Source organism: Cydia fagiglandana, chromosome 3 (assembly GCF_963556715.1).
Source record: "Cydia fagiglandana chromosome 3, ilCydFagi1.1, whole genome shotgun sequence".
NCBI classification, from domain to species: domain Eukaryota; kingdom Metazoa; phylum Arthropoda; class Insecta; order Lepidoptera; family Tortricidae; genus Cydia; species Cydia fagiglandana.
This window is the reverse complement of record NC_085934.1, coordinates 8,218,889-8,242,707: the sequence shown is the minus strand read 5'-3', so window position 1 is coordinate 8,242,707 and position 23,819 is coordinate 8,218,889. Positions and strand designations below refer to the sequence as shown.

Sequence of the window (23,819 nt, the reverse complement as noted above, 5' to 3'; positions counted from 1 at the left end):
CTCCGACCCGGCACCTTCAGCAATAACCTGGCGCTTAGGGGCAATATTTGATCTGGTAACGCGATAAAAAAATACCAAGCAGCCTCGAATATCAATAAAAATATTTCGAGCGAGCGTCGCCAAAAATAAACGAGAGTTCGCGGGGTATAGAGCGGAAGGATCGTAAAGTCATGCGTGTTAAGGCACTGCCGAAGGAATTTGTCGAAATTGTTTTGGCTCAAGCCTGTGGAGGCTTTTATGGAGGCGCGGGGACGTTGACCGAGAGCGGTGCCAAGTGGCCGGCGCCGCTCTGCCCGCTTCAGACGCAGTGCGATCACAGCTGCACTGCGCACTCTTATCTCTCCTTCTCTAACGAAATTATTTATTATACCAACGATACATTCCCGTTTGGACGGCGGCCGGAACCCGTGGCGCTCCAGAATTTGTCTTCACAATTTTAAAACAACGCTTAACTCTAATTGATTTATCCTTCCAACTTGCGCAAATCTTACAATTAAATGCGAAATAAAATAAATATTTCAAACATAAGAATTTAGCGACAGAATTTGTTTTTTCTATTGTTGTGTTTATTTATTTGCAGATCTAGTTTTGGTTTTATCACAAATAGTGTTTATTTACATTAATTCAACATCATTTATGTATAAGCTCGACTGCATTTCTTGGCAAGTTTCCCCAAATAAGGTCGATCGAACAGACAAGAGGTATCAAGGACGTTCAAGGCTTCTACGTAAGCTAGAGTTCATGACTCTACCACCTTGACCGCGGGAGCATAGAGAAGTAAGGTGGTGGGCACAAATAGAAACACATTAAAGAATTGGTACCTAACAATTAACTGTTAGTCGGATTTGCGCCCGGCACTATAACCCAATTTTATTACGTTATTATTTTTCCTGAAGATTCAAGTTACCTACACACACTAGCACCCAATAAAACCTGGTTTATTATAAGTACTAAAATCGGATCGCCGTTAAATCCCCCATACTATCACTGATCTTAGTTACACTGAACTATAATGAATTGTATGTCTGTGCTAAATTATTTAGGTGTTGTTCGTGCTCTAAAAATAGGAGTTATAGCCGGCTATAACCCCCTTTTAACCCCGGATTGGGCACAAATTTTATCACCATAAGATTTATAACAGTGCTACAGTAGGGTTAGCGGATAAAAAAAGAGACATAAGAGCGGTATAGTGGAGCTACAATAGTGTTAATTAATTCTTTAGGAGCTATATGGTTTGCATATAGGTGACTACAAACTGTTGTAGTAGAAGAGCGCTAAAGTAGTGCTGTAATAGCGTTGATTAACAACTTAGGATTTAAAAGGGTGCCAAATAAGCGACTACTAACTGTTTGAGTAGTAGTGTAGAGCTATATAGATGATACTTTCAGCTTTAGATGGTATATTAGCATTTAAAGTCAATATTTGTAACACTCAAGAAGGTAATTGCACATTTTTTCCTTAGCCCTATCTGCTTTGATTGCAGATGTTTCCATTTTGTATTATTATTCGTAAGCTTGCTCTGTGACAGCTTGAAGTGAAATGTAATGGCGGATAAATAAAAGCAAATAATTATTTTAGTTCACTGATGCAGGAGTTATCTGCGGATTTATGATGGCGAAATTAATTACACTGTCAAAAACTATATGTATTACTAACAAAATTTTAATGGGCCTCTGATCCTTTGCATATTTATCTGAACATAATATTTTTTTATTTGTGGTCCACCGTATCTAATTATCGAAAAATTACTCAATATACGTGAAGTCCGGTTTTAAATATAACAATACTAACATTAGGTCAATATTGAGTAAAAGTATCGATTTTTATGAAGTATTTACGTTCTAATTAATAGTTTTTGTTTTGCTTATTGATTCATCGGTCATCTTAACATGGCGCTATAGGCTTAGGTTCTAAGACTCTAATAACAGTATAAGATGTACTAAGGTATTGAATAACGCTCGTCTGCGACTACATGATCGATAACGGTGACTCATAACTTCTCTTTTCGACTGTAAGTGATACAAGAGAGTTAAGTAGCGATTATGATACACGGAGCTATAAAAGACTTTTTATCGCCTGTTTAGAACCTTAAGTGAAAATTGCAGCTGCTTATTACTCATATAGATATTAAGGTGGTAGAATTCACTTTAAGCTATAACACTAGCGGCTTAAGATGCATTATAGCGGCCAAAACGGCTACTGTGGACCTCTTAAAGACCTTGATGTCACCAGAGCCTGTAAGCTTAGAATATGTAGCTATTTTACAGCCGTTCTATGTCTTAAGGTGATAAAATAAGTGCTAAGTGTCGCTTAATTGTTTGTTGGGAACTATCTCCATAGCAAATTTAATCATTTAAATTAAATTCTTTTTCAAATGTAATCTTAATCGGTTCAGCAGTTTAAACCTGAAAAGGGAAGAGACAGACAGTTACTTTTGACAGTTAGTGTAGGGATTAGTGGGGGGTATCAGTAGGTCTACTTACTAGGATAATTATTTCGTTAGCTATTTAGACTAATTTGGCCCTTTAAATCCATTGACGACCTATTTGAAATTTTCATGGATTTACAAATACTGCATGCACTGAATGTTCTTCGAAAAGACAAATGTATGTATTATTTCGTATTTCTCTTTCGAACGATCATGAAAGAGGTGTGTCCCAACAAAACTTCGACGTTGTGCGGTCAATGATAGAAACTAACAAAAAAGTTTTATATGAGCAGCTTCAGACAACCCTCGGTTTCCAATATCAATATTACACAATTATTAAATATACAATAACATTTTTTAAGCGTAAGGAAACTTTCATTTTGATGGACACTCCACAATAAAAATTTACTTAAAAACGCTAAGGGCCAAAAACGTCCATAAAAAAGGGTGCCTAAGTAAAAATAGGCATTGTGATTTTCAGTTTTGTTCCATTGTTAAATAAAATTATACGCGTTATCAGAATGACATAAATATATTCTTATAAAAATCGAATAAATCCCACAGTAAGGCTAAATAAAGCAATATCAAAAAAATATTGCTTAAGTAATTATAAATAATGTAGTTTTAGATATACTAATCGAGTCAGTCCTCGTGATCGCAATATAAATATGTCCTTTTTTTCTCTGCGTTAATTAAAAAGAGACTCGCTTGTTTATTCAAGGTCCACGCTTGAATAAATGTAGTAAAATATTACATATGTTATATTTTAGAAAATATGTATTCTGAAATAGATCATAACAAAGCTTTGTATCGAAATAAACTTTGTTAATTTTGTCCCTGTCGCTGTCGTTAGTTTCACGACGTATCACCAGGGAATTTGTTTAGCCACTATAATAATTTGTTACTGTTTTAACACACAAGAATTTCCTTTGCATAAATTACATTAGCGTCATAAGATTTACAGCTGCATATATAATTTATTTATTTGATATCAAAGACGAAATGTTAATTATTATAGTTTATATTAAGTAGGCTTCACTTATTTTGCTGGGCTTAATCTACTAAAATATGATTAAATACAAAATAAAAAAAAAACACTAGGTACTACAATCATATAATGTGTAAATAGTTAATTCACCGTAATATTTAAAATATCAAAAAGCAATCAAAAGTTGTAAAAGGATATCATTAGAACACATATCTACCTACTTGTGTTAATCACACGAACCATTAATTATTACCAGGGTTTAAAACAAAACCGTCTCCTTACTTCGCACGCAGGACTTAATTAGGTACTATACCGATGATAAAAAGTAAGGAATAAAACTGAATGGCTTTTTAAAACTTATTATAAGTTTTACATCTTGGCGTTTTGCCAATGATACAAGTACTTGAGTATTTTTTACATCCCAATCAAATATATTTAATATATTTACAGTAAAATAACTTCAGCACATACTTTCGCATACAAATATTTAAAAACGTTCGATGCCAGTCGTTACAGAACTTTTATAAGCGTCCGTGATGAAAATTTACGGCGCCCCAAATACCATCAGGGAATAATCGTAAACGTTTATTTTATTTATTTAAACAAGTTTAGGTTCGATTGCCGTATCGCCTGTAGCAAGACGTGAAATTGCTACTTCGTTACGCGACATGAAATACTACTTCTGAGATGTGATAAAAATGCAGGGCCTACAGAGGCGGATATAAGATGTGTGGTTCCGTATTTCTTGGCGTGCAATATGCTTAAACTTATATAATTAGTCGTACAATTTTCCAAAAATTATCTAGAAAAAACTTGAAATAACTTTATTGATAAAAACAAAGAAAGAAATAAACAAACGCAATAAAACTTACAAAACTATAGATAAAAAATTTGCCCCAGATCGCCGTCAACAGGCAAGGTGCCCAGAAGGCTGGCCGTATTTCCCCGCTGTATAGCGATGCTAATACGCTGAATGCATATCTAGAAAATGTGTACCTTTATTACAAATTAGGACTTGACTCCATTGTTACTAAAAGAAAAAAAAACGGTTTGATTAATATGATTCGGAGCATTCTATCGCTAATCAGCGTACCATACTGAATTAATGTAGGAAGGTATGTATTTTAATTGCATGTTTCACAAGGTTAGATTTAGCATTGTTCAAAGGAATTTTAATTAAATAAAACGTGAAATATTTAATAGTTTATGTATTGAACAGACATACTAATGGGCGGATACCGATACGATTTAGGAAGTCAAAAAGATAAAAATCAACAGAAATTTGTGTTAAGTTAATACCCTCATTTTATTTAAGTATATTAACTTTGTCGGACCATCAGTGGGCGTTCAATTATGTCGATAATGACTTCTGATTTAGGCAACATTTTAAAAGCTCTTAATAAGGTTTTTGATAGCTACATAAACTTTTATTAAATACTTAACGTTGTACGAACAAGATTAAATATCAAAAATATATTAAAAATACAAATTTCACAATTTTACATGATTATTTAGGTCATGGAATGTTTGCGGAAAATCATTTATTTACATACAAGATATATACAGTGGTATTACTAAATGAAATTAATAACTAGCTGAAATCTAAAATAGGCCCTTGTGGCATTGTGTAAAATTACATACTTATTAAAACATATTTAAAACCGGGTCCTGTCGCGAATTTATTTTGACACCTTTATTTTTACGAGTATAAATTAAATTGGCGATATACCCGGTTTTAAATATGTTGCTACTTATCTTATTGTGGGATTCGGTGGGTTTGTGTAAGATTATAACTATTGTGGGATTCGGTGGGGTTAGATTATAACATACCTATTTATTTTAAAAGTGCAACCGTTAGAAAATAAATAATCTAGATACCCGTTTGTCCCGACTACGTGTAATTTCTAAAAACTGATTCAGAGATCCGTATTGTTAGACCTCTTAACAAATAAAAATTAGGCCTCCAATCGTCATACCAATCACTTAGAGGCTACGTTTAACTCTGCGATAGTAATCTAATAAGTAACTAACAACGAAAGCCCGAAAATAGAGCACGCAATACTTAGCGGCATCGCTGTGGCCGATTTAAGCTGTTACTCCAAAAGCTTGGCAGAGTATTTTTATGTATTTATCTTTTTTTCATCAGGTTAAGGATTTGGTGAATACTTGGAGTTCTGTATAATATTCTGTATAGTACGAGTAGTATAGCAATTTCATTGTAGGTACGGTACTAGAAAATCATCCTTGGAGTTACGAAAACGTACACCATTTGCGTAACAACGAATAATTACATACTGTTTTTTGTCCCAAATTGGGATTTCATGTCTATTTTGCCGAAAACGAGGAGCACTTCAAATTAACCAAATTTTATATCTGACGTAAAAAAATTACAATAAAATATAAATCAGCCCATTGACGAACCTGTGTAAAGGATGACTCACGTTAGACCAGGCCGTGTCCGACCCGGAGCTTGCGGCGCATCGTTTTCGATGGAAAGCATCACGTGATCGCCTGTCATGTGAGTCGTCCTTAAATATGACATATCGATAAATAAATACATTTATGTAATCAGAGGCCATACTTTAACTGGTTATGTGGATGCAATTGCCTTTGTAAGCGATGATAAAATAGCCATGGTCTCGGCCGGAAGAAGGGCGGGCGCCGGCGCCTCCCACACAAAATAATGATACAGAGGATCTACTCCATGTTAGGGGTTAAATTATAAAATTGATATTTATGAATTGTTTGTACAGTCACCGCACGAGAATGTTACGCCATTTAGGGTTCTAGCCAAATTGGACACTCCATAACGTAAGTATGGAACTGTTGAAGAACCAATTTAGATAGGACCGTAAATAGCATAACAATCGCAGAGCGTGGTCGTACTTGAAAAAAAGTTTATTTGTCATTTCATGACGACTGTTGTTTTTTTTTTTCATTTTTGTACACTATTATACTACTAAAAGCTTTTATCGCTGACTGTAATTTTCTTTAATACTCATCGAGACTATTCTAACAAACCTAAATACAAAAGGTTGCATTATTTTATCACAGAGTTTCGATGGCTAGATTACAACAATGTATGCAAATAAATCTACCCTTTAGATATAATTTTTACTTAGAAATAATTTTATGAGGTCGAACCTATCCTCTGCATTATTTGCGATGTGCTACTTGCTTAATTGGCTGCCCACCAACTCCGCCAAAAAGAAACCGCGCGAACGTGATGAAGCTAAAAGGATAGAGAATCAATAACAATTTCGGTAGTATTTCCTTCTAAATAATTTTAGATGTCCTTTCAGTTGTAGCTTTTATTAACAAGCCTCGTGTCTTTGAGTAAAATGGCTGAACGGATGTCATTAAACCGCTACTGGTATAATAAATTGTACAGTTACCTATTAGAAATTGTTCTTACTGAGCAATGTCGCACCTTTTTGGTGAAATCACATAATAACATTTTTGATATCATAGGCCAGTTTATGAGTTTACTATCTAATCATAATACTGCTCTTGTAACAATTCTATACTAAATGATAGATTAGTTGGATGAAAGAAAAGGTTTAGTTATATTTTCTGAATGTTACTTGTTTCATCTACAACTTTGTTATCTCCCACAATAACTAATAATTATTAAATGGTTTTACTCTGTCCACTTGTCTTATCTAATTCTCAATACACCAACAGCCAGTGTTTCCACGGACGGGTATGCTTTTATTAGTTTAATATAAACAGATGCTGAATAATTTTACACAACATCCTCGTGTCCTCGCAAAAAGTTAAATGTTTATCGCATCTGCTATAAAAGCGGTCACAACTAGATTCCTTCACTTTAACCACATTGAAAAACATAAAACTTTGTCCGCCATCCTGGACCATTTCCAAATAAGGTGACTGCCGGTGACATCCGCCTGGGGCAACAGTATCCTGCCAATTTTATTTTCTTATTATTAAACCTTGTACGACAATGTTATTAAGTTCAAAATCCTTTGTTTTATCAGCAAAAAGATTGGCCGTCGGCAAACTGCACGCTTCCGCAGTAACTAGGATCCGAGTTTTATGGCAAATGGATTGAATTCGCTTGGTGATTATCGGAGTTTGTTGAAAAAAATGGATCCATTGAGATTGCTATACAGATACAATTTATACTGTATAATATTCTGGCTATAATATGCTTTTTGACACCGACGTGGTAATTAAAAAACAAACTTAGAAGTGCTACTTAATAGGTTCCGATAGCTATTTTATTAGTATTAAATATAAAGTTACCTATAAACAAAGTTACCTGAAGTTTTACCTATTTAGTTAGTTTAAATTCAATACCTACGTGCGTGTTTAATATAAATTTCGGGACTCTAAGGCGGCTCTAAACTTTTTATACTAATGCATCCCCCCTACGAGCCCACTGTTTTAGATTAACACTACAGGAAAATAAAACAGTTGGAAATAGCATTTATATACTGAGAGAAAAATCATCACCAGGAATTAAAAAACAGTTCTGTACTGGGGGAAAAAATGAAGTTTTAGTAATAATTATGGACGTTTCACTATTTCTGTAATGTTTATTTATTTCTACAAACAGCTCAGTAATCCCAAATATAATTTCAACAAACAGATAATAGAAATTGCAAGAACTAATAGAAATTGCAAAAGTCAATTTGTTCCTATTAGTAAACTCTCCTTGTCCCCGGATTAAGTTTATTTTTGTATTTCTAAGTGTATTTTTGTTGTACTTTTCTCTCAGTGTACGCCCTTATTTTTCATAGCTACAATGACCAAACATTTGGTTCGGCGCCACGGCGTTAGGGAAACAGTCAATATTATCATTTATTTTTACTAGCTGCAGCTCTATATACATAATATATTATATTTCCTTGCGTCGTAAAAACGGTGGCGAGGGCCGCCGCCAATCCTTGAGATTGAGGGTAATCAAACTAATCAAGATTCATAGATAGATTCGATAGGTAGCCAATACTCGAACTGAGTCTGTCCATTTTTATTAATTAATTTGGCGATATCTTTATAACAATATTTATAATATAGTACGTTTTTTTAGCATTAGAAAAAGGGTAAACAATTTAGACGTCTTGAAAGTTATTGAAATGCGCCTTTTTTTAAATTATTTTAATATTAATTATGAAAGCAAAAAAATGTCAATGATCGTATATGATCTATAATCATTACATATTTGCTGTGAGATTGCGATTTATTTATCAAAAGTGTTTTTTAATAAAAAGACACGTAAAAAGCGCTTCTTTTTAATGCTAAAAAACGAACTATATACATACTATTTGCTCGCAAAAATTGCCCGAGAGGACCTTCATTGTTAACTTTTCAAGTTATGTAATCTAATCGGCAGTCGATAAGTAGCTTCCCATAATGCTCCATTTAAAAATCCACCCTGTATGCAAAAAAAATACAAAATGATTTATTGCTGCCGATAAACTGTATCATGCTAAACTCTACAAACGTGGCAACGGTGAGATAAAATCACGAAATGCAAAAATAAAACGTTTCGACTGATATTTAAATGGGTTTACCTGATAGAGAGATATTTGTCCATTAAAATATTTTGAATAATATATACAGTCAGAAAGTTATATTTAAAAGCCATTAGTGCTGACGTGACTTTCAATAGGAAATAGTGATAAATGCAGTTCCAATTCCAATGGTTTTAACTCGTCCTCTTAATTTGTACAGCGTAGTGGTGCAAGCGAATCTCTTGCCACACTATCAAGGAAATTTTTGTGTACATTTGAGCGATGGAATACTGTTGATTTTATTTTGCGAAAGTACTTACGTCACTTTTCATTTGTATAGGCTCACAGCAGTGACTAGTGCAATAAATTGAGGATACCTAAAACGGTAATCCTTTGTACCAACGGAGTCTTAAATAGCATGAAAGTTTATAATCGAAATGTTTAATGATCAATCGTTAATAAAACTGTCAGACATACGTGATTAATTGGCTGTCGTGATTTTAGTCATCGCGAATAGAGCTACCGTTCTATAGCTTGAGTAACCGTACTTTTGCTAAATTATTTTATGCTTTGAATTTCATATTTAAACAAAGGCGCATGTTTACATGGAGTTATGAGAAAGTTGAATAATTGCCTGATAATTAATTTTAATATTTAATTGCCACGAGGCCTGTGTTGCTAACTCTTTTTTATGTTTGTCTTTTCGGATAATAAACACGTGTACCATAAAACATAAAATGGTGAAAGACCTACTCGTAATGTTCTATAAATTCCAGGAGGCTAGAAACCCCAATATATTCAGAAATAATAATCTACTTAATTCAAAATAATTATATTCATACACTGAATGTACGAATATAATTCAAAATAATTATATTCATACCTACTAGGATACTAACTAATTGATAATATTACCTTTTTGAGACCTTATTAAGCAAGTCGTATAAAAGTTACATTACATTAATTTTCATTAATGACTGATCGATCTAATCACTTCAGCTATCGTACAATAAGCCATCACTAGGAAACCAAAATCCAATATAAAAACCACTACAATTTCCTAAAGTGCATTAATAAAACTAAACAGTACGAGTGTGTCGCCCAAACCCCTAAAACTACAATCGTAAAGACGGTTCCCGTCTTGCGCGCAGATACCTAACGTATGCTAAAAAATGCAAACAGGAAAATTTAATGGTTCGTGAAGTAAGCCAGCTACCGAGCACCCGGAATTGCTCTCCATATTCCTCTTGAGGTACTACTATAGGTTGAAGTCGATGGAGACTTTAAATTTCGTCCAGATCGGAGGTACACTGACGTTTAAAAGTGCATGCAGATGTTTCAACCGTAATATTAAGGCATTATATTACGGTCGACATCTGGATAGATGGAAAGTGCATATGCACTTTTGAACGCCATCATCCCCTGCTGAATATTATAAACTGCGGAAGGCAATCTGTATTTTCGTTATTTCTTCACGCTAAACCTCTGAACTCGATTAGATAATATTTGTTATGGAGATGGTTAGGTCACGGAACATATATTGTAACAGTTTTTAAAATAAAATAAAATAGAATAAGTAGGTAGTTAAGGTCTTAAATATGTAAATTGACATAGAACATTTATAACTACTTTTCTTTTCTCTCATTCATTGTAAATACCTAGCTAATAATAACATGTACACAAATGTCACACCGTGTCTTACCTAGATGTCCACTTAGTAGATATATCATTATAAAAAAATTTGGTAGGTAATGGTTATACAGTGTCTCTACAGCTTCACAATGCTGAAATAAATTCTTCGACAAAAACTACGGGAAAAGTAAATGTACATTACTTACTTAGTACTTTACTCAAAAATACGCATCAAGAATTTTATATACGTACAAAATGTCATATAAGTAATATTAAAAAAAATTTGGTAAATAACAATTAAGTGAATTGAATTGTGTATCAAATAAATGCACGCTGAGAACAATAGTAACACCGCAGAAGGAAAGGGGACTCTTATGTGGATTTCCTTAATATTACTTACTATCACTTATTATTCTAAGCTATTGACTTGAACACGAAAATTGCGTTTCGTTTTGTTTACGTTAGGGAGAAGATGGCAACGCACGGAGATAACCAACAAGCTATATTATAAGCAATAAGGTAAATTTTCCTGCGTACTTCGTAAATATGATAACGTGTGTCATAAATCTTTAACAGAAATGGGGTGAATGTTATTAAGTCTCCGGCAAACATCATCGATGAAACGGCGGAGCTGATACGGTGCGTACTGAAGATGTTTGTCTATCTATACTTCCCTCTTGAAGGTTGAATTTAGAAGTCCCCTACTTAAATTCAACTCGTGATTTAAGTAGTAGTAAAACACTTTATTGTACAAAAAACAAAACAAAACAGGAAAAATAACATTCGTTATTAGTACACAGGTGAACTTATCCCTTTAAGGGATCTCTTCCAGTTAACCTTTGAGCAATTGAGAAAGAATTGGAGACGGTAGACATCCGTACTTTACCAACAGCGTAAATAAAAGAACAAGAAAAGAAAATTATAATGATAATAAAACGAAACGTTTCTTAGTTACTTATAATATTAGCAACTTACCTACAGCAAATATATACATATATACACAATAGGGTGGGCCGTTTGAGTAAATATTGGAAATAAGCAATGTAATACCACCTAAAGGATGCGTAATTTTATGTAGATAACGAGAAAAATAATTTAAAAAATCTAGCTATTTACTTTGAGCCCTCTACCAACGATCAAGTGTAAAAATTAAATATATTTTTTTTTATAAAATTTCATTATAATTTTTTCCATTTTTATTTTTTGTTTGAAGAAAGCAATGCCTTAAGCATCCGACATGATTTTAACGTTCGTCAATAACACTCCTAAACATTTTTTTCTGAAGTCGAAAAAGTACTCATAAATTGCGTTTTTCGGAAAAAAACTTTTTAATATATGGCAGACGCCCAAATTTGTATTTGAATCCTATTCTAGGCCCATTAGTGAACAATTAAATAAAATAGATCATAAAAATATATACTGTTTATAGCAAACCAATGAGAAAAAGCACATCGTAATATGCCTGAATTGGCATAAAACGCAACTTTTGCCTAAGTTTACAAAAATAGGAATAATTGTAAAAATGCATAATAAAAATGCCAAAAACTGTTTTTATCATAAGTATTTAAGCAGTTCTACTTTCATATTCAATATAAACTAAAAATTTATTGTATATATTAACGACCCTTCTCGTATTTCATGCGATAAAGTGATAATTGTATTTTATATGAACTGTTGGGGTGTTATATTATATGATTTTAGTGAAAATTAAGAGCTAAATACTACTGAATTAGGTTAGTTAATGGTCTATTTATGTTATATTATAATAATTTTAATAAATAAGAGCCATCCAATATTTTTAATTTTTTTTAAATTTTGCCCTATTTTTTTTTCTTCGTCGGCTGGTAGAGGGCTAAAAATAATACCTATTTTGATTATTTTTGCTAGAACTGTAATCTACGCATTATTACGCAACTTTTGATACCTATTACGATATGAGTTTTGAATATTTATTTTCTTCCATACAAAATCGGCCCACCCTAATACACAACTAAATACATATGTACACAACTAAATACATATATATTCTATAATACATATTACATATATACAAAAACTACAATACCGCACACATCCTTTAAATTAAGTTTTGTCTGCTAGCCATAACCTTTTTAAATTCGCCTTTAGCGATGCGATTTAAATGCCTTATGGGTGAACCAAACGTCTTCCACAAACTTTATGATTTTTATATCATATTGATAATGTAAATTTTCACATATATTAATTCACAATAATTTAAAAATATACTATTTATTATTCATTCAGCCTCTGTAAAGAAAACTGCAAGAAATATTATGGAGGCTAGTCTCAAAACAACCAAGAGTTAGCCATTTATTTCAAGTGTATCTCTAACGAAGATAAAAGTAAGTACAGTCAGTGGTGTTTAAAATTACCTTGACGCACTCTTATTCTCTTAACAATAAAGCGTCAAGATCATTTTGAACACCTCCCCGCTTAGCATCTATTGCTGCTGAGTGCTGACTGTACGTAACTAGAAGCATCTATTCTCGTAAACAAAATACGAAACAAGGTACGTTTTAACATTCCTCCTCCTCGGACATCCAGAGTGTCACTTCAGTATTTAATTAAACGAAAGCAGAGAGAAACTGAGAAGGTTGGGTAATTTGTCAAAATTAATTAAAAAGAAAACGAACGGACCGAAGAATTATTGACTTCAACCAGATGACATGGCGGTGTCTGTGTTAATGCTGCCTCTGTTTGGGACCGGGAAGTTTGTTTTGTGAACAAGTTTATTTTGTAGGTCAAATTTGTACGCAATTTTTTCCAATTTTTGTGAAGAGCTTAAAACACCTAATTGCCACCGAGGGGGCTTACTACCTTAATTTTATATAAACTTAAAATTCTTATTGTAACACTATCGCGCACGTATTGCGATGTATAAAGTGGATACGTTACTACCTGAGTAGTATCTACTGTATTGTGGGAAATATGCTAGAATTGACTAAACACTTTTTTGTCACTTTAATTGTGCTGTTACTTACTTCAGATTATAATCCTTATGTGATAGGTGTACATTTTCTTTCATAAGTAACTGGGACAGTAAGGAAAATTTTGATTACTAAATGGCTATTAAAATTTATATCTTAGATACTTCAAGGTAAGTAGTTTTTCTTATTTCTATTTTAAACCTTGATTTCCCTGTTGCATTTAAATTAAATACATCTACATTATCTAAAATAAGTACGTATAGAATTCTTCGTATTTTTTTCGACTAGCCATAATAACGGACCCTTGTTAGATACATGAATAGTTCTCACAATGAAAGCGTCGTAACAAGCTTACTGTAGAGTTAGCAGTATAAAGAGCGGCCGAGAATGGGCCCCTTCCCGGATGCGGTCTTTACCGACAAAAGACCGAATTGTGGGAGTGATTGAATTATGTCCCACCTTTTCCCTTGGGCTAGGCTGTGATGTATTTATGCAAATCTGATCCGCGATTAACCGTTTTTGAAGCTTGCACAGAAGTTATAATAATATAAATATATATATTATTTATTTGGGATCCTATCTCATCGCATAATAATTGATTGTCATAATGTTATGTTACGCATAAATCTCTTTTCGCATATTTTTTCTCCAGCTGAAACAGAAAGTATTTTCGAAAATATTTTACATACGTTGTGTAGAATAGGGTAGGTTAGGTTAGGTTTGTGTTATAATTTTTCAGAAATGTTAATATTTCCAGCACAATAACAATTATGCGAAATGAGTTTTATGCGTAACAATTACATTAGGACAATCAATTATTATACGACCCAATGTGGACCCTATTTATTTATTTTCATATCAAAAACCTCCAATCGTTTACGACTTTTTAAGTTTAAGATTATGGCCAGAGATAGATTTGATTCACTATGAACACCTAGTTAAGTGCCAGGTCTTCTGAATATATGTATATAGGTACATACTTACTTATTGTCACTCTGTGTTATTTTTACACGGGCTCTTAATATTTTATAAACAAATACATACTTTTTGATATTTTTGAACAAAAAGTGAAAACTTTTATTAGGCTTACGCAATTGAAAACCGAAAACGGTCAAACAATGACTATACAGGTTAGTTTATGATTGATATTATAAATATTGTAATATATTAGGATCTAAATTTTTTATGAAGTGCACATTAACTAGCAAACTGTAAAAAAAACATTGTTTAACTATGGTGCCTGAGAAAGATTTCAATATCGAATAAGCACACATTTAAACTAAATCGACAGTATCATAGACACAGATCATAGACAGTAAGATAGATAACAGTTGCAAGAAAGTAAATCACTCAATTACCTGGGGACTTCCTTCGGAAAACGAATGATTACTTTTCCGCCATACGAGAGTTCGAGGGTGGATCTCAGCTTCTCCAGTAAAAAACGGCGACGTTGGGAAACTATTTCGATATTTAACATTATTGCTCTGTGTGGCTTTTTACCTACAGACGGTTGCGGGGAAGTTCGTCAATTGTTTCTATACTTAATTAAATTGCAGACTTGCCTGCAACTGATGTAGGTAGAAGTTAAATCAATTACAAATATTTGAACTCGGTCTTACTACTCGAACATAATATTTACTTTTTATACATGCAGTTATGTGCTTATAATATATTGAAATGGGTCAGTAGAATTACTAGGAGAAACTTGGAGTAATTTTGTCAAGACAAGAAGTAGTGAACAGCGAAGTATCATCTCGAAGAATCCAGCAGCCAAACTGAAAAAGTACCTCCAACTAATTATCTAGACACGCGGCAGCGTGTCAAGCCAAGTTCAAGCAAAGGAACTGGCTAGCCAGCGCCAAGTGTAATATTACACGAACCACTTGGTGCCACTTTTGACCCTTCTATAACTCAAAACATCTTTAACGTAAACACATAAAACTACGTGTGTTTAATTATATCCATAAGGACATCTAGAAGCCCAAATTTCATGAAGCTAGCTCAAACGGTTATAAAGATATGAAGGTCAAAAAGTCGTAAATTTTAAGACTGACTGACATACCTATAGTACCTAAACCTAACCTACTTCCAGATGACCTAGAAGGATGAAATTTGGAATCCAGCTCAGTTATTGTGTGAAAGCGTAGGAAAAAATCTAAAAATTAAAAAAAGTTATAAAATAGGGGGGGTCCCCATACAAAAAAAACCATTTTTTATTGTGACTGACATATAAGTACCTAAACCTAACCTACTTCCAGATGACCTAGAAGGATGAAATTTGGAATCCAGCTCAGTTATTGTGTGAAAGCGTAGGAAAAAAACTAAAAATTAAAAAAAGTTATAAAATAGGGGGGGTCCCCATACAAAAAAACCATTTTTTATTGTGACTGACATATAAGTACCTAAACCTAACCTACTTCCAGATGACCTAGAAGGATGAAATTTGGAATCCAGCTCGGTTATTGTGTGTAAGCGTAGGAAAAAATCTAAAAACAAAAAAAAGTTAATAAATAGGGGGGGTTCCCATACAAATTTCTTTTTTATTGTGACTGACATATAGTACCTAAACCTAACCTACTTCCAGATGACCTAGAAGGATGAAATTTGGAATCCAGCTCGGTAATTGTGTGTAAGCGTAGGAAAAAATCTAAAAATAAAAAAAGTTAAAAAATAGGGGGGGTCCCCATACAAAAAACCTGTAATACGCGCTAAACAACCGGCCAACGGTGTGTCGTTGGCGGCGCGCGGCACCACATAATTAATACAAAGAACAGAAGTAAAAAACATGCAGCGGAAACACAAGAAAAAACATTAAATCTCAATACCTGCCTAGTTTTCTTTACGAAAAGTATTGATATCCCATCAAAAACATAAATGTAAAAAAGGAGAGCCAAGTTCAATACAAAAATTATGCTTGGCTGTGGGGTTCGCCGCAAAAAGAATGGAGATTTAAATGAGTGCCAAGTTCTATGCAAAATCCAAATATGTATTTATAGGAATAAAATAACATTATAAACAAGTATTAAACTCTATTTCTTTGCTTTATTGGATACCTATAACAATTGCTGTTATTTAAAAAAAAATGTGAGATCTTAAAGTAGGTTAGATTTGGCTTGGCCAGTTTTTATCAGAATTACAAAATATATATGTTGAATAACTTTATAAAATGACTGATGTAATGAAAACTGGCCAAGTCAAATCTAACCTGCTTTAAGATCTCGCATTTTTTTTAAATAACAGCAATTGTTATAGGTATCCAATAAAGCAAAGAAATAGAGTTTAATACTTGTTTATAATGTTATTTTGTTCCTATAAATACATATTTGGATTTTGCATAGAACTTGGCACTCATTTAAATCTCCATTCTTTTTGCGGCGAACCCCACAGCCAAGCATAACTTTTGTATTGAACTTGGCTCTCCTTTTTTACATTTATGTTTTTGATGGGTACTAATTACTATAATAACATTGCTTATTCGAGTGACTCGTATGAATTGCCAATACTACATAGTAATGGCTGTGAGGTATATTTTTTCATTAACCTACTAACTGTTAAGTACAGTGGCCATCAGATATATCGGAGCGGCCAAGGTGGTCACAAATATCTGAACACGCTTCTATTGTCAAAGCGTTAGAGTGCGTGTTCAGATATTGTGAACACCTTGGCCACTCCGATATATCTGATGGCGACTGTACAGTAAATTTACGTTAGTAGGTAAGAACCGGCAGTTGTGTTATGATACTATTGGATTTGTAATTGGATGGCTGCAGCTTATCCTCATGCCGGTTATTATTTCTTTTTTAGGGTTCCGTACCTCAAAAAGAAAAAACCGGGCAAGTGCGAGTCGGACTCGCGCACGAAGGGTTCCGTACCATAATGCAAAAAAAAAAAAAAAAAAGCAAAAAAAACGGTCACCCATCCAAGTACTGACCCCTCCCGACGTTGCTTAACTTCGGTCAAAAATCACGTTTGTTGTATGGGAGCCCCATTTAAATCTTTATTTTATTCTGTTTTTAGTATTTGTTGTTATAGCGGCAACAGAAATACATCATCTGTGAAAATTTCAACTGTCTAGCTATCACGGTTCGTGAGATACAGCCTGGTGACAGACGGACGGACAGCGAAGTCTTAGTAATAGGGTCCCGTTTTACCCTTTGGGTACGGAACCCTAAAAACGAAACACTTATAGGATCACTCGTGCGTCTGTCTGTCTGTCTGTCCGTCTGTCACAGCCTATTTTCTTCGAAACTACTGGACCAGTTAAGTTGAAATTTGGTACACATATGTAAGTTTGTGACCCAAAGACGGACATGTAACGTAAACAAATGACTTTTAAGCATGAAGGCCACTTGGGGGGGGGGAGGGGTAAATAAGAAAATAAAGTATTTAAAACTGTGGGAATTACAAACAAATTTTTTTAAAATTTTAGAATACACAGTTTAGATGTAATTCAAGAAAATATGCAAAAAATGACCATTCCCCGCCCCCCCCCCCCTTTCTCTCTGAAACTACTACTGGGTCTAAAATATCTGGGTCTAAATATATATCCCAGTATAAGTTATTCATAGTACAAGTATTTTATTTAATTTGGCTATTATTTTACTGGTACAATTTATTTCACATTAAAAATAAACCCCAACCTGAAAACAGTTTTTAAAGACCATTTTACTTCTATTTGTAGAGATTAGGGAAAGATCATCCTTTTCAGCAACATATTTTACTGAGTCGTAATAAAACTTCAGTTACAGGATTTAGAGCAGGTTTCCTGTTTGTAAATAAAAAATCTGAGTGTTTCAAAGGCTCGCTGCCTTTTAAAGACAAAAAGCCCAAAATCCTAAATAAAAGAAAGGGAAACGAACTCGTCAGCGATGGCTCGACCCCGAGCCAATTGAATTTCAAAGCTGACAAGCGTCTACCACAAAATTTATTCAAAGAATAAATCTGAAAATTTGTAGATCTGAAGGCATAAAGGCGAAGTGGCGCCGACGCGTCGACACAAAGGAATTTCTAAATTTCACGGCTTCCGCCTCGGTTGTTTGTATTTATATGAGAGGCGGGGTAAGAAATGACAAACGAGTGCAGGGTAGTGACGACAACTGCGGCCGCGCCGGGACGGGGCGGGGCTGCTTGCCGGCGGACCGCAACGCAGTGTCGACTAAAGAGTTGACATGAACTCTTTCCTTATTATGAACAAACATTTTCAGAATGTTTTTGTTGACGTAAAAATGTTTGACTTTGATATTAAATAATTTTCTTAATAATTTTAGAATCATTTTAACTAGCTAAATACTTATCTCCGTGTGAATGACAAGTACAGTATCGGCAAATAATCTATTAAGTACTTATATATTTTCAGATACATTTGCATATTTTTTTAATAATTTCTCAAAAACTCCAGCTCCAGAGATTTCGATTTACAATATAGGGGCGTATTAAAACTTAAATTCGAAAGGTGACAGATGTCATCAATAATGACTTTTTGAATCGTATCATAAAACTTATTCAATTCAATTCAATACTTTATTTCCAAGAATATGGTACATACAATGTTGGTTAGTAAAAGGTGTTAGGTCAGCATATTCTGCCGGCATGCATCGGCGTAGAAATATTTACATAGCTATGTACATGGGGAGTAAAATTAAATATTAAAATTAAAATTCAGTCAGTATAAGATAAGCAAAATTAATTAACAAATTATAATAAATGTCATTTAAAAAATTCATCTACAGAGTAAAAACATTTCCCAAGTAACCACTGAAACATTTTTTTTTCAAATTTACATATCGGTAGAGTTTTGAGGTCATCTGGCACTCTATTAAATATTTTTACAGCCATATTAGCGGAGTCAGTTATGAAGTTGACCCAAAATTTTTTTATTAAGCTATGAGCTTCATCACATATGATCATTGAGTAATTCTAAGCATTTCAAGCCTGGGAGGCAATAAGGGGAGGGGGGAAACAAAGATGGCCGCCACCCGTCATCATTCAAAAAAATCTGTTCTGGTCCTGGTGGCTACTAGGGCAAGTTTGGTATCATTTTCGTATAAACCGAAGACGTAGAATTCATTGCTGATATTTATTTTTTTCAGTTTCTTAGTAATTTTACAAGAAAAACGTAAAAAGATGAAAATTTAGGATGGAGATTTTTTTTTTAGAGCTAATAACTTTTGTATAGTGGCCAAAAATACCATACAAAAAATACTATAATAAAGCGCAATTTATGCAGATTCTAAACATATACCCGTTTAGTAATATCCTATTGCAAAAAGATGGTGAAAAAATTATTAAATGACCGCAGCGCGGGTAGTTGGACTCTCGCTAGGCGGCGTTTATCTTACAAAATGGTCGAGTACGAGTATCTACGTAGGTATGCTTACTTTGCTAGATTTTATGATGACGAATAAAATGCTTTCTGTATATTTAATGTCCGCAGTTTCCAGTACACAGACATAATTCTGTGCACTTTAATTTTCTTTTTATGCAGTTGCAACGATTTTTGCAACCTGCCTTGCACCGGCAACGAGTGAGTTCCAGGCACACACTTGCAACATCGGATAAGTCTGACCAAACAGGAGTCCATTCACTGTCTTCCATTCTCCAGCCCCAAGAAGAAGGACTCGGAAGCTTTTGGAGAGGCACTAAGGCCTGTCCCCAGACATGAACTCCTTGGTATATTGCCCGAAGTGTGTGCTGGCGAAGAGCGGCTTCCGTTGGAGGGATATTTTCTAGCTGTCTGTCCCTCTTCGTAAATAAATATTTTCTGCACTCGTTGACTGTCGTGCAAGGGCTTGAGCTGAAAAATAAAATGTAGTCATTCTTACGTCATTCGCTACAAAATAGATTGTAACTATTTTGTATTAAAACAGGTACACTGAAATTGTATCAAACTAGTTTATACTTACCGGTCGTACATTGTTATAATAAATTTTTGAATAAAAGTGTCCGCTTCTTCTAATTTTGCATCCAACAATGCCTTGAATCCGCAAGTTGCATCAGGGTAGGCATTCCAGGCATCAAATGCACTCTTTTTTCCCCTCCCATTAAAAGAAGACACTGTGTCGCATCCTGTCAAGGCATGGAAAATTGGCAGTACTTCGGCTCTTTCTGGTCCTGTAATATATAAGAATACATTGTTAGCATGCATTTACTACGGAAATTTACACATTTTCATTACTAAGGGTAGAGCAAACACGTACCGAGTGCATTGGCAATAGAGTGGCATGGGATATAAGTATGGTTTTTTCCTGTACCCATGTGGATCCACAACTCATCTAATTCCGGCAGCTTTTGAATACACGAGACTGCTACGACTACCACGTCTGTATCTACAGTACGAATCATAACTTTTGTATGTCCTTGGTCTACAGCGTCAGCAACATGAAGTACCATTCTAGTATCGGCCTCTTCGTGGTTGCATGGCTCAATCATTCTTCTGTCCCGACTGAAATTACTCAAAACAGATTTTTTTGTAGTAACGTTGAACTCCTTATCTTCAGTTAAATCCATTGAGAGACATCGGACCGAAAGCAGGTCAAAAAGCTCTTCTTTATTTAATTCCACACGAAGGAAATTGGCCCAGCTTTTTGGAACCCTAGTATTAAGATCAACTTTAGTCCTTTGCCCAGATCCTCGTTTTTGGCGTGTGGAATTTTTTAAGCTACTGGGCTCGTAGTTATCCCAAACTAAGTCTAAACGCGAAATAGTGGCTAATTCACGTTTTATAAAATTGACAAAAATTGTGTCGGCATATTCGCAAAACGTTTGTGATAAGCCTGGGTTCAGCATATGTACAATAGCCGGTCCGTCTAGGATTTTCACGGTTACTCTAGGGGCATTAGTCATGCTTTCACTATGGATATCTGTTAGGCATCTTAGTAGATCAGACTTAGTTCCTGACCGCATCGTTCCGGCCACAGCTAAAGCTGGTGGAGTAGACTGATTTTCATGACTGAAAAATTGGTCTAGATCACCAGCTCTGTGCTCTGAAGTAGCAATGTATAACTTGCTAAAAAGATGGCAATCATTTTTCAACGTTGCAATTTTGTGTTTATCCTTATTTTTAGTTGATTTTGTTTTTGGACTGGAAAACAAAGGCAACTTGTTGAGTTTGATCGGATCCTGTAATGGCTTCCCTTCACGAAGTCGTTCTCGGGAAAAGGTAATGTATTGCTCTTCACCAATTTTTTCAATACTCTGGATTGAATTAATGACATCAGCGGACGCGACTATTTTGCTATCAATGTCATACAAGTCACCGGAATCTTCAAGGAATGGGTTACCTAATTCAACGAAAGTAGTCTCGAGGGAAGACGCGTCCTGAGAAAACTTTTTCTTGTGGGATTCTGTGTCGAGATGATGTTTTAAGTTATGAGAATTCGTGTCAACTTCTGACTCACAATTTTTTTTAAAATCTTCAATCATTGCAGCCAATTCTGGTCCACCGATAAGCCATTTACGTAGTGTGTTTGGGTCTTCGGTAATGCCAATCATACCTAAAAGAATACGAATAATATCATAAATTAATGTAAATTAGACACAAAATATATTATTTTGATTACACACAAGTTCTGGCTTACCACCGTCTCCTTTCATAAGAGCATTAATTTGTTCATGGGCTTGGTCCAAAGCAATTCCTGAAAAGGCTCGATTTGATTTATTCGCCACAAATTTCCCAGTATTGAAATGGGGAAGCAGGTTTGGATGAGTCTGTTCCATATTGATCAGATCGCGGATGTGTACAGATAACCATCTGGCATAATTGATGTGGTCTAATGCAAAGAACCAAGGTATGAGTTGTCTCAAGGAATTTTTGTATAAGTTGAAATTTCCCGTTCTAATACTTCTGATGAATTGTAGCATGCACAACTCTAATTGGAGTATCATATCCCAGTACTTGAATTGGGGTATGTTTAAGAGTTTTGATGATTTCCAGTCTTCGAATGATCTCTTTGGCTCTTGTTTTTCATCCGAAGGGTTTTCGGCTTGATATGCTTTCAGTTGTAAGGAGTACAATACTGCAGCCGTGACCTTAAAAAACAGTACAGTTAAAAAACATTTCAAATTTTCCTACAAGTTTATACCCACATATTTTAATAGTATTTTTTTTGTTTCATTTCGAGAAATCACCTGATGTGCATATCTTGTCCTGGTAATATTCGATGCCGACAGCATTGCTTCTGATCTGCCCTGTGTTGTTATATTTGATAGAACCAATGCTTGTACCCAGCCACTTCCATTTAATAACTGTCCAATCAGTTTTAATACAGCCATTTCTATATGGAGGCCACCCATCATCACGAAAACATTTTGTCTGTCGGGAAACAAATATTGTAACTGTTTTAACAGAGCATACAAAGGCTGATCACCGACTATCACTGGATTTTGACCCGGGTTAATGTAGTTAGTAGCTTTTGAAACTACATCAAATGTGTGCATCATCATTGCTGCTGTATTCGAATGCTCTCTAAAGATTGGCAACAACTCTATGTTAGTTGTGTGCTGACAATTTGAAGGTGTTGAAGAGTGATATGATTTCCATGTCTTTGGCGACTCTGTAGTAGACTCTAACCAGCCTTTTTCTCCAAAGAAAGGATGGCTGTCGGGTGGAGCAGGATGGCAGAGGGTTGATGTGGTGCATTTAGCTTTTTTAGCATCCACAAAACAAGGTGGGACGATGGCGTAATCTGATGGTAACTCCTTCACTTTATAACTATTGGACTCGTCTGAGGATGTGGTTTGAATGAAAGTGTCTTCTGTTTCTCGTGGTATACCTGAAACATGAAGTAAGTATTATAGATATTCTAAAATCATAGTTTCCTGTTAGTACTTAAACCACTTTGTTAGAACTCATACTTGCCTCCTTCACCTTGCATCTTATGTTGCATCAAGGTAATAGCAGTCCCGTGAAAAGCAGAAGCCGCAAAAGTCGATGTTGGATTATGATCTATATTGTCAACGGATGCCGTCGTAAATAATCCTTTTGTCAGCTTAGGGGGACACACAACATTCTGAACGTGGTATACGTGACAAACGGCGTTAGCCTTTTCTGAAATGATTTCTTGTAACCTATTATACGAAATGCTCATTCCCAGTTGAAAAGTGCAGTCGATTAGATTTTTTTTGCGTGTCGCAGCATATAATTTTGCTGCCACATATACGGGGACCGTCGTTTCTTTGTTCTTGTGCTGTTTTCGGTGTGAACTTTTCCTAGCACTACTTTTGACGTGAAAAGTCACGAGCTCTGCTAAATTTTTGGTAATTTCATCCATGTGAGTTGACGATGATGTCGCTGAAGACGGGCCATAAATTATCATGCCAATAAGCGCAATAAGAGACGTTGGCGCTGT

General features: G+C 34.6%; 1 long non-coding RNA gene across 1 annotated transcript; it reads right to left on the bottom strand.

The window, feature by feature from the left end:
• Positions 1-19,737: 19,737 nt before the first annotated feature.
• LOC134680519 (uncharacterized) lies at positions 19,738-20,719 on the bottom strand. The gene is made up of 3 exons (XR_010100458.1): positions 20,670-20,719; positions 20,376-20,583; positions 19,738-20,266 (listed from the first exon to the last, which is right to left on the bottom strand). It is a non-coding gene; the product is annotated as an uncharacterized LOC134680519 (long non-coding RNA).
• Positions 20,720-23,819: the final 3,100 nt, after the last annotated feature.